Source organism: Marmota marmota, unplaced genomic scaffold (assembly GCF_001458135.2).
Source record: "Marmota marmota marmota unplaced genomic scaffold, marMar, whole genome shotgun sequence".
In the NCBI taxonomy this organism is placed as follows: domain Eukaryota; kingdom Metazoa; phylum Chordata; class Mammalia; order Rodentia; family Sciuridae; genus Marmota; species Marmota marmota.
The window spans coordinates 7,830,603-7,843,203 of NW_026000051.1; positions in this window are offsets into that span (position 1 = coordinate 7,830,603).

Here is a 12,601-nt window from a genome sequence, read left to right on the forward strand (position 1 = left end):
TTTCCTAGGCATTAGGAGGACACTGTGAATGACAATGACAGAGTACTGATCTCGTGGAGCTAATAGATCTAGGGGTGGGAGGCCATGCACTAAAAAGCAAATCAACATACCATATAATGTGAAATTCATAAGTGCTTAAAAGGAATATAAAGCAGGATAAGGGATTGGAGAGGGCTATTTCAAGTGAGGTATTTATACTCAAAGAAGGGCTCTTTAATTGAGAAAAATCAGAGCAGAAACCTGAATGAAATGAAGGATTGAGTCGTGCAAATGGTTGGAGGTCGAGGGGAAGAATGTTCTAGGCAGAAAGACAGCAAGTGCAAAGGCCCTGGGGCAGAACTATGCTTCATCTGTTTGAGAAATAGCAAGGAGTCTAGTGTGGCCCTGGGCACAGTCATGGAGGAAGAGAGTAAACGATGGTGAGATGGGAGGGGCTGGCAGGAATCAAAGTATGTGGCACTTTGCAGACCATGGTAAAGATGGTAGAGTTTATTTCCAATATAGAGGGAGAAGCCTTTGGAAGATTGTGTACAGAATTATCTTGATCCTTTGTTTCAAAAGCTCATTCTAGATGCTGGGATGAAAAAGACTGAAAGCAGTTATTGCTGGGACAAGACTCGCAGCAGCAGGAAGAGTGGTGAATAAAATCCAGATTAGATTCTAGGTGTATTCTGGGGGCAGAGTGAGTAGAATTCTCTGAATTATTGATGTGGCATGGAGAGATGGAGAGATGAAGAAGTCCAAAAACTTCGGCTTGAGTGACCAGGTAAACTGTGGTGCCGTGTACTCATATATGGGGGACCCTGAGGAAGGAGCAGGTGAGTAGATTTGGGATAGAAAGTTTGATAGTAAGTTGGAGATGCCACTAGACAGCGAAGTGAAGGTGCTGAGTAGGCAGTTAGCCATTCAGCCTGGAGTGCAGGTTGGGTCAGCAGATAGACATCAGGGGTGATCAATGGCTCCATCGGATCGTGAGACTGGATGGATCACTTAGGGAGTGGGTCTGATAGGGAAGAGGTCTGAAGTCTGACCTCTAGGGCACTCCAGCCCTCCAAGGGAGGGATGTGGGGCAATCTAATCCCAGAAACTGAGTAGGAGTGGCCAGGCAAGTGGGAAGAGAGGGAGTCCTGAATGCGCAGGAAGGAGATATTTCCAGGGCACAGTGGGGGTCCCGGGCTGGGGATGTGCATAGCTCAGTGGTTGAGGGCTTACCTAGCACGCGAGAGGCTCTGGGTTTGATTAGATAATTCAAGAAGAAAGCAGGCTCATTGGGGTGGTGTGCTACTGAGGAATCAGGCAAGCTAAGACAGAGACAGAGCCGACCCCTTTTTTTTTTGTACTAAGGATTGAACTCAGGGGCACTTGATCACTGAGCCACATCCCCAGCCCTCTTTTGTATTTTATTTAGATAGAGACAGGGTCTCACTGAGTTGCTTAGCACCTTGCTTTTGCTGAGGCTGGCAATCCTCCTGCCTCAGCTTCCTGGCCACTGGGATTATAGGCGTGCACCACAGCGCTGGGCTCAGGACTGACCATTATGATATAGCAAGTGGATGGAAGTCACCGGTGACCTTGAAAAGATTAAACGGAACAGATTAGAGTGGGTTGAGAAGATAATAAGATAATTGCAGAGAAATCAGGCAGTGTACATGTGTGTGTGATTGAAAGAAAGTACAGATATTTGTTAGAATAATATTCTAGGAAAGGAAACTATCAATGACACAGGAAAAAGGGAAACTGCAGGGACCAAGGGCCTGGGACCCTGGGGACAGGGGAGCAGCTGGCCTCAGGTAGCATGAGGGCATTGTATGTGAATGGATGCTGAACACATGGGCTCAGATGCAGAAAGATGGAAAGATTCTGCAGTAAGTAGGTGTGGGGAGTAGGAAGCCATTTGGAAAGCAGCATGACTTGGGATGAAAGCCGTCACTTCAGGCTTGAAAGCGCCTCCCGGGGAGCATCCAGACCATCCCTTATCAACAAGCTCTCCCAGCACCCACTCTGTGCCAGACCCAGGGCCAGGTAGAGGGGTTTACTGATGACTCACCCAGTGTCGCTGTTGCTGAGAATTTCACAGCTGAGGAAGGGAGACAGACCTGTAAAGTGACTCTAATACAACGTGCTAATAATAAAGATGTGTACAAAGTGGCTCCAGAACAAAGAGAGAGAGAGTAACTGTGCCCCAAGGGGTCGGAGAAGGCTGCACAGAGGTGACATTGCAAGGAGGCTTCATAAGGATCAGAACAGTACCAAGCTCGCTGGCGAGGAAGGTCACTCAAGGTGGAAAGTGTAGCAAGTGAAAGACACAGAGATGAGACAGATCCTTTCACTGACTTTCTCTCTGCTCCACCTGTCTCTCTTCTTCTTACAGCTCCCCCCTCCCCATTCCCAAGCTGTCACCTCTCAGGCTTCCTCAGTTCAAGAGGAAATTTTTCCTTTTGGAATGTTTAATAAACTTCCGTGCAGCCTGTACTGAGTCATGACAAAGGTGTGTTTCACACTTAAACAAACGTCTCAGATGTTATTTTTTGCACTTGAAGAACGAGCTATTTTTAAAGAAATTCAAACGCACTGGGACTCAGCAAGGACGATTTCTGTGACCTGTTTTGAAAGAAGTGAGCTCTACAAAAGAACATAGTGACCAGCGGTGGCCGACTCAGAGGACCTGGCAACTCTTTCCTTTAAATGTTTCCGTGAGCCAGTGGGCAGTTTCCCCTCTACTAAGTCGCTCTTTTTATCTTGCTATCTCGTCTTCTGGAAAACTCTTAGGGAATATGCAAGAATTAGCTAATACTTTAGTAAAGAGAGATGAGGGCGCACTCCCCAAGAGGTGGAACAAGATAATGGCAGAGGGGATGGAGAAAAAGGAATGGATTTGAGAGACATTTAAAAGGTGTAGCAGAGCTGGGGGGCCTGGCTTAGTGTTGGAGAGCTTGGCTAGCACGCAGGAGGCCCTGGGTTTCATCCCCGCCCTGAAAACAAACAACAAAACAAAAATGCAGTCAACTGAGAGGAAAAGGCATTTCTCAATGCTTCATAACAATCACAGTACCTGCCTATGTGGCTCGATCCTCCCTCTGTCACATGCTGAGAGCTCCCTTGGAATCCGTTCCTCCATCCCCTGGCATCTGGGCTGGTTGGTGACAACTGTAATCAATTGAACATAGCAGAAGTGATGCTGGGTCAGTCCTAGGACCGGTTTTTAATAGATTTGGCAGCTATTGCTGGGAGAAGCCTAAGACAGGACCTCATGGAGGGAGTCCAGCTGACATTTCAGCTAAATTCCCCTGAAATATAGTTCATAATGGAGGATGAAATAAATGCTTAACTTCATTATTATTTATTTTTTTTTTAGAAAATTCTCCCTTTTATAATTCAAGTTCCAAGACAGAATTAAACTCCCATTCCTAGGGTAATTGCCTTTCTTTCCCATTTCTTTAGTGACCTTCAAGGTGAAGCAAATTCTTCTGGACCTTGTTGGTCTGAAGAGGCTGCTTCTTTTCTCAGAGATGCTGAGAACACCTGCCACTGACGGTGGTGGGATTAAATGAGAGGAGGAGATGGAGGAAATGCTCTGCAAACTGCAGAACATTGAATAAGTGACCATCACAACTATTTGACCATTGGTTATAATTTGACCTCCAGTCTAAGGTATCTGCATTTAATGTTAAATTGCCACCTTCTTTTCCATATATATATATATATTTTTTTTTGTATCAGGGATTGAACTCAGGGGCACTCAACCACTGAGCCTCATCCCCAGCCCTATTTTGTATTTTATTTAGAGACAGGGTCTCACTGAGTTGCTCAGCACCTTGCTTTCTGCTGAGGCTGCCTTTGAATTCATGATCCTCGAGTCTCAGCCTCCAGAGTCACTGGGATTACAGGTATGCTAATTTATTTATTTTAGGTACTGGGGATTTAACAAGGGGTACTTTACCACTGAACTATATCTGACCCCTTTTTATTTTATTTTTTATTTTGAGATAGCATCTTGTTAGATGGCTCAGGGTTGCTGAGGGTCTCACTAAATTGCTGAGACTGACCTTAAACTTGAGATTCCTGCCTCAACTTCCAGAGTGGGTGGGATTATAGGCCTGTACCACTACTTCAGGCTAAATGCTTAACTCTTTAATCAATTTTTTTTTTAGTTTTTTTGTCATATTAAGTTTTAAAAAATATTTTTAGTTGTAGATGGACATGATACCTTTATTCTGTTTATTTATTTTTATGTGGTGCTGGGGATCACACACTCAGTGCCTCACACAAGCTAGGCAAGTGCTCTACCACTGAGCAACATTTTTAAAATTAATTAATTAATTTCATTCTAATTTATTCTAATTAGGTATATATGACAGCAGAATGCATTTTGATTTATTGTACACAATTGCAGCACAACTTTTCATTTCTCTGGTTGTACATGATATAGCATCACACAATATGTGCAGTCATAGATGTACCTAGGGTAATGATGTCCATCTTATTCCGCCATCTTTCCTGCCCCCATACCCCCTCCACTCTTCCACTTTGTCCAATCAAAGTTCCTCCATTTTTCCCACGTCTTGAATCAATTTTTAGATATCAGGTTGGTGCCTTAGAAGCATCCAATGATATCTAATGAATTGTTTTGCTTCTCTCTTACCCTTTAAAAATTTAGAATCATTATAAAACTTGTGGCTTTGTCTATATTCAAAGTCTTTTCATCATTTGTTGTAATTATTTTTTATGATTAACTCATAATTCTGGCCTTTGTCTGAAGAGAGCCTCCTTAAACTAGTTCCTGTAGCTTTTCAGGGTGACCTTGATGTGCTTTGAGAGCTTCCTTGCTTTCTGACATGACAAGATGTCCCAGGTTCATCTTACACATTTCCTGCTTTCCTAATGGAATGAGCCATTTCTCCAAAGAGCCCTGGCCCATTTTAGTGTGAGATAGCATTTAGAGACTTTCTGTGTGATCATATTATCAATCTCATATAAAAGTTATGTTCATGTTTTGACCTGTTTTTATTTTAGGGATTATTTAAAATTTATAAGATTTAATGATTTAAATATTTACATGAATCATTTACATGATTTCAAAGTGAAAGCTAAGGTTCATTCAGAGAAGCAGAATATCCAATTCTTTCCCCTCCACACTATGGATTTTGCCGGATAAAAACCCTTTTAAAGTCTGGTTTCTCAGTCTCAGCAACATTGACATTTCAAGCCAGATGATTCTTTGGTATGAGAAGTTGTCCTGTGTATTGTAGGATGGATGGCAGCACCCTGGTCCCTACCCATTAGATGCCATGTGTTACAAGTAAAAACATCTACACAGTGCTAAACGAAGGGGGGCAGGGGCACACAAAATCTTGCCTGGTTGAGAATCACTGTTTTAAAGGAAACATTTCTTGCTGACCCTTGAGAATTTGACCTTCAGTCCAAGACACATGCACTTAATGCTAAAATGTCACTTTAGGCAATCACTTGGCACCAACATGATCGTTGAATTTTGGGTTGCAGGGATCATTTACAAGGTGTTTGTCCTGGTGATCCAGAATCTACTTTTATCATTATTATTTGTAGGTTATAATTGAAACCCAGACACATATTTTAGAAACTTCTCTTAGAACTTGTAGACCCCTGAAAATATATCTACCCAGAGATTCACAGACACTTTGGTATTTTCCTTGATTTGTGAAATACTGGGGCAGAGGATTTTTGGGTGTTTTTCTGCTGCTTTAAGCCTGTTTTGTTTTGAAAGTCTAGGAGTTTGCCTATTAATCCAGAGTGGGCAGTATAGTGGTTTGAGGGCATCAGGTTGAAATTCATATTTCCCTCTTAGCAGCTCTGTGATGTAGAAAAGCTTACCTTCTTGGAGACTTAGTTTCCTCATCTATAAATTAAGATAAAATTGGACTCCATAGGATTGTTGTGAGGATTAACAACATGATACATTTCTACCATTTCAGAGGTAGAACACTTGCTCTGCATGTGCAAAGCCCTGAGTTCTAACCCCAGGACCACCCGACCTCTCTGCCTGCCCTCTTTCCCCCCTCCGCCCCCAGCAAAACACAAACAAATAAAACCCCACAATACATGTTAAGTGTTTAATATACTTCCTGGAACATAATAAGTGCTTAGTAAATGTTGGCTGTGGTATAATTACCACCAGGGCCAGGTGGTGGTACACCAGGAAATACCTTGAGTCACAGGATAAGCAAAGAATACCTTCATGGAGTATGAATTCTACTTGAGGATCTTCATTAAAGAGGCTTTTTTTGTGGGGGAAGGGTACCAGAAATTGAACCCAGAGGTGCTTAACCACTAAGGCACATCCCCAGCTCCTTTTTATATTTTATTGAGAGACAGGGTCTTGCTAAATTGCTGAGGGCCTCCCTGAGTTGCTGAGGTTGACCTTGAATTCGTGATCCTCCTGCCTTAGCCTCTGGAGCCACTGGGATTACAGTCTTGTGCCACTACACCCCGCTAACAGGCTTTGAGTTTTCATCCTAAAGGGTAGTAATTAACATTATTTTCATATAGGAGTGAATAAACAAATAAAACAAAAGTGGGAATAAAAGGTAAAGTCTGTAAATACTGTGAAGATAAAATATGAGAAAGAAGTTTCATGCTTGAAGCTGATGAATTTGGACCTCAAGCCCAGACCTCCAGGAGTTCCAACTTTTCTTCTGCTGGGACAGTACTTTGCTGGTAATGTCTCTGCATAGTTCTGGGCTGTTTTGCATCTTGGACTGATAGCAGTATCAGAATATTGGGAGAAGTTCTGGAAGCAGTAGGGGCTTCCTGACCAGGAGTCCCTGCTCTCCTCTTGTAGATTCCTCCCCTTTCCAATCACTTTGGAATTTGTTATACAAAAAAGGGTGAATGGGAAAGTTTGCTACATATTCTTTCAACTAATTATTCATTACGTGAATATTATATGCAGATGCTATCAACTCTAAGTGATACAAAAAGAACAAATAAAAATTCTGCCCACATAGAATTTATCGTCTACAGATTATTCAATATTAGAGGCTACCATGACCTCCATAAGGGAACTGAAATGAGGAACAGTAGGCGGAATGGGCTTGGGGCTGAAGAGGAGGATCAGCCAGTTACAGACAGTTGAGTAGCATATGAGACATCCACAGGGATGTAGGCTGTTGACTGATAGTCTGAGCCATGGTTCTCAGTGGGAGCTTTCAGACATTCTTGGTGGAGTTGGATAATCATAATGGCATCTATTGGTGATGGTAGTGAGTAGCCAGGGTGCTAGATGTCCTGTAATATATGGATAGCATCATATGATTTTTGAATATCCAAAGGGGCATTTGAGTAGGTAAAAATATAACTATTTAGCCAAATAACTCACTCCATTTTTCATATAAATACAAAGTCCTTTCTAGCATGATTTTACTATTCCAGGGAGGCAAATAGTATGCAAAGTGAATGAAGATTACACCTTTTGTTCATCATTTTAGAGCATCTTGTCAGAAATAGCAATTCTACTGTGGATTGGGGCTCTGAATGGCATCTGTAGCTACTGCATTTGGGTCAATACTTCTCAAACTGTAAGGTACAGGTGAATCAGCAGGGGATCTTCTTCCCCTCCCTCCTTCCCTCTCTCCCTTCCCTCCTCCCTTCCTTCATTCCTTCCTTCTAACAATGGTAGTGACTGTTTGGATAATGATGGAAAGAATCCAGAAGCGTCTGACCTGACTCTATCTGAGATGGACAAATTGAAGAGTGAAGTTCTTTCGAGGGCAGGAAAGGAGGCCATCCAGGCACTGGGGAAGGACCTGGCCTTTGTTGAGAGGAGCTGGTTTTTGTAGAAGAAGGGAAGGAAGACAGAATGATTGGAAATGCGAGTTGATTTACAGACAGGATGACGGGAAGGTGAGGAATGTCATATCCCTGTGTCCTTCCCCTCACTCATAGCACAATCAGACACCCTTATCTCTTTGGCTTCTTCCTCCAGAACTGGCTGATATTGGGGGAGGGGCTGGGAAGGAAGAATAGAGGAGGCCAGGCCCATCTCTGTACCTCCCAGGCAAGAGCTTTGGAAAATCACATGCAAGTAAGGTATTACCGTTACTACTCTACTGTATTATCCTCCTCTAGGTCACTGCTGACTGACTCATAGATTTCTGCAACGATGTAAATGTTTCATGTCCACAGTGGCCACTTGCCATACATGGTTATAGAACACTTGAACTGTGCCTAGTGCATCTGAATTTTAAATTTTGTTTAATTCTAAATAACTGAAATTTCAATTGCCACATCTGTTGCATGGATAGTGCAGCTCTAGGTGTCTTCTGCCTTGCCTCCGTGTGGTTCTTTGAAGATGGCACCTTCTGTAGAGAGTGGTGCTTTTCCGAACCAAGAGCACTGAACTGGGAGTTAGACCAGAGTCTACCTTCAGCTGTGCCCTTGCCTAGCTGGATGACCTTGAGTAATTCACTTTCTTCACTGGGTCTCAAGGACCTCTGCTTTTTTCTTGTCAGTGGGGAGATGGAAGGTTCCAATGGATGAAGGGTGTAAAGGCTCCAGGGAGGGTGAAGGGCCTGCACACCACACAGTAAGGGGAGCCAGTTCACCTCCCCTTGCTAGGAGCCCTTGCAAGAATGGCTCAGAGTGATGGGCCCAGCATGTGCCCCAAAGATGTCTCCTGCCTCTCTGAGAGTCAGAAAACCCCCCTGCTTTCTCCTGTGGGAGTTGGTCACTTGCTTCTTTGTGGGCATTTAATATAATTATTCAGGTAATTTGTTTCTCCCACCCACTGGCCTCCAGCCCTATGAGGGCAGGGACGGTGTGGCTGTTTGCTTTTGTACCCATAGTGTACAAAAGTGCCTAGTAGGTTCTCAGTACATATTTTGTGCAATGATTGGATGAATCATAGAGTGCTGGTCTTTGAACTCAGGTATGATTTCAAAGTATTTTGAGCTCAAGAGTTTTATAACACTCATTACCTTCCCCTGTTTATAATAATGGAAATACCGGAAAGAACTCAAATACCCACCATAGGGAACTTGTTTTAATTAAATAATTTTTAAGACTCAACATTATGCAGAAGAGTACAAAGAAAGAGTAAATACACAAAAGAGGTATATTTATTTTATACGCAGTGAAAAAAGATCAAAACAGGAGGTATGTGATACTCCCACTTTGTAAAAGATATTTATATGCATAGAAACTATTGGGACAATACTGCATATATAAATATTAAGGGTGATTATGCTGGGATTGGTGGCACATGTCTGTAATCCCAGCAGCTAGGGAGGCTGAGTCAAGAGGATCACAAATTCAAGACCAACCTCAGCAAAAGCAAGGCACTAAGCAACTCAATGAGACCCTGTCTGTAAATAAAATACAAAATAGGGCTGGGGATGTGGGTTGGTGGCTGAGTGCCCCGAGTTCAATCCTTGATACAGGCCCCCCTCAACATGTGCGAAAGAACAAACAAAAAACCCCCAAACAAAACAGTAATTATTATCAGTGGGTAGAATTGGTAGGTGATACTTTTAATCTTTTTTTTTCTAAAAGGTCCAGGCCTATTTTTTCTTTTTTTTTTTTTGAACTGTAAACCTGGGGAGCTTTACTACTGAGCTACATCCCAGGCCCTTTTCTTTCTTTCTTTTTTTTTTTTTTTAAGTTTGAGTTAGGTTCTTGCCAAATTGCTTAGGGCCTTACTAAATTGCTGAGGCTAGCCTTGAACTTATGATCTACCTGCCTCAGCCTCCTCAGTCCATAGGATTATAAGCATGCACCACCATGAGTAGCTCTGTTTGAGGTTTCTTTCTTTTTTTTCCTTAAATGTACCAAATATATTCAGAAAAGGCAAAAAAGCAGTTAGAAAATAAATTAGTGGTATCAGCCATGGTGGTGCATGTCTGTAATTGGGCAACTTGGGAGGTTGAGGCAGGAGCATAGCAAGTTCAAGGCCAGCCTGTAGCTCAGTGGTAGAGTGCTTGCCTAGCCCTGGGTTGACTACCCAGGACCACTAGCACAACAAAACAAAATAAAACGAAGTGAAACAAACAAAAAAGAAAGAAAGAAAGTAGATTGTTGGTTTCTTATGGCTGGGGGTGTGAATGGAAATGAATTGTAAAGGGATAAAAGGAATCTTGGGGAGATCCATAAATACTACAAATATTCTGAAACTGATTTGTGTTGATATTTCACTGCTCAGTAAAGTTATTAAAAATCATTGATACTTTTATGATATATGAATATATTTCAATAAAATTATTAAAAGGTAATATATGTGTATGTGTATCCTACGCACCAATTCTACTTTGCACCCCAATTAAACACTAGTAGTGACTGGTATTTAATTCTTTCTTTTTTCAATGCAGAATCCAATATAAACATTATAGATACATGATTTTCTGTAACTTTCTTATTTCTCTGGACATGTACTATGGGACATGAAAAATTTAACACTAGCTCTCTGGGACATGGGATTGGGGTGGAGGAAATGGAGTTAGGGGCAGGAAGGAAGAGAGACAATTTTTAACTTTCTTTGCTTTTGTATCATTTGCATATTTTTGTCATGAGTATTCATGCTTACAAACACAATAAACATACTGAAATAAGAGATACTATTAATCCTTAATGTCATGCCTTCCATCTATTTTTTTTTTCAGTTTTCGGTGGACACAACATCTTTATTTTATTTTTATGGGTGCTGAGGATTGAACCCAGCGCCCCGTGCATGCCAGGTGAGCGGTTACCGCTTGAGCCACATCCCCAGCCCCCTTCCATCTATTTTTAAAAAATTAAAATTTTTACTACACAGTACACCTTGCTAAGTACTTGATGTAGTCTTTATAAAAATCCTCTGAGGTAGATATTATGTGTCACTTGACAGATAAGGGGTCTAACACCTAGATTTGTGAAGGTCACACAGCCAGTGTACAGTGAACTTAGATCTTTCTACTGCAGCATCTCTTCTCCCTTGGTGGACTTATGTTCATCCTCCAAAACCCAGCTTCAATGATCTCATCACCTGTGCACTTCTTGTTTTCCTTAGTTCACTCAGGCAGAAAGATGACTCTGTCCTGAAGATGTTCACAATCCAGAGAGGAGACAGACAGCTAAACAATGATAGTCTAGAGTCATAAGAGTACATGGTTTTTAACAGGGCTATGTGAAGAGAGTTTAGGCTACTTGTCTGAGACAGTCAAGGAGTTCCAGAGAGCTGGTTGATATGAATACCCAGGAATTTTTCAGGAGGATAAAGGAAGGTGTGGGTGGTCAAAAGTGGGGATTTGGAGCCTAGCAGCTATCTCAGGAGGGGCTCAGGAATGTCACAGACTGGGCATACTATGGAAAGGATAGTTTTGTAGTTCAGTGTGGCTAAGGGTCAAGCTGGCCTATAAGAGGGGCAAAGGGAAGGGTGTGTGTCTTGAAGCTGAAGGTCAGATCACCAAAGTTTTTTTTTTTTTTTTTTTTCAGTTGAAATCGTTTACTCTGTGAATGAAGCAGAGATTAAAATATTGGAGCCTTGCACGATAGAAAGAAGAGACTGGATCCCCAGGGACTTTCTTGGAAGGTCTTTCCTCTGTCTGGCTCTAGCACTGGGTGATCACGTAGTTTGCCCCTGGCTAAGAATTGTTCTAGGGTGGGAACCTTGCGTTGGTCAGTGCATCCCAGCACCTTACACAGTGCCTGGCACGGAGCAGATATTCCGTGGTGGCTGAACTGGCTGGCAGAATGCTGGGCACCAAGAAGGTGCCACCCAGTAACTGTAAAATAAAAAGTGCACATTTGTTGGGCGCAGTGTCACGCTCCTGTAGTCCCTGCTGTTTGGGCAGTTGAGGTGGGAAGATGGCTTGAGCTCAAGTTTGAGACCAACCTGGGCAATGTGGTTAGACCTCAACAAACAAACGAAAGGAATGAATCTTTATTTCTCCTCCAGCACAGCTCCTGGAACAGTGTAGGTAAGCGTTAACCAACGTCTGACCCAACTATAAGGAGATTCTGGGCCCAAACTCATTCCTGGGGAGGTCCAGAGGGGGGGGGGGTAGAAGAGGTGATTGCGGCAACTTCTGTTCAGTGCTTGGTATGTTCCGGGAGAATGCACAACTATTGTTTTATACCATCTTCCCAACAGTTCTTAAGTCAGAATTCTTGTCCTAGTTTCCCGGACGAGGAAACTGAAGCTCAGAGTGGTTTATAACTTGGCCAAGGTCACACAGCTGGCAAGCGGGCAGGGAACAGAGGCTGGGGATCCGAATCTTTTAACAAGTCAAAGCTCGGGTTTGCCCCTCCTCCACCCGGGGAGCAATGCGGCGCTTACTCCGTCTGCGTAGCCGCTGGGGTTGGGGAGCGTCCCGCACTGGGGCACCCGGCCTAGGGAGGCTGGCTCACCGCCTCCAGCGGGAGCTGTTCCCAGGTTCGGAAGTTACGAAGTTTCCGTACATTTCACTCGCCTCTCACCGCAGCCCGTCTCCACTCCCCAGCTGTTACGCTGCCAGCGCAGCAGGACTCAGGTGCTGCAGCGGGTAGGGGCCTGGCGCATGGAGGAAGGCAGGGACGCAGTTTACGTAAGCACGGGTTCACAGGTGCATGTGGCCGCCGCCAGCGCGTGCTCCTTGCGCGCTCCCAGGTGCGCAGT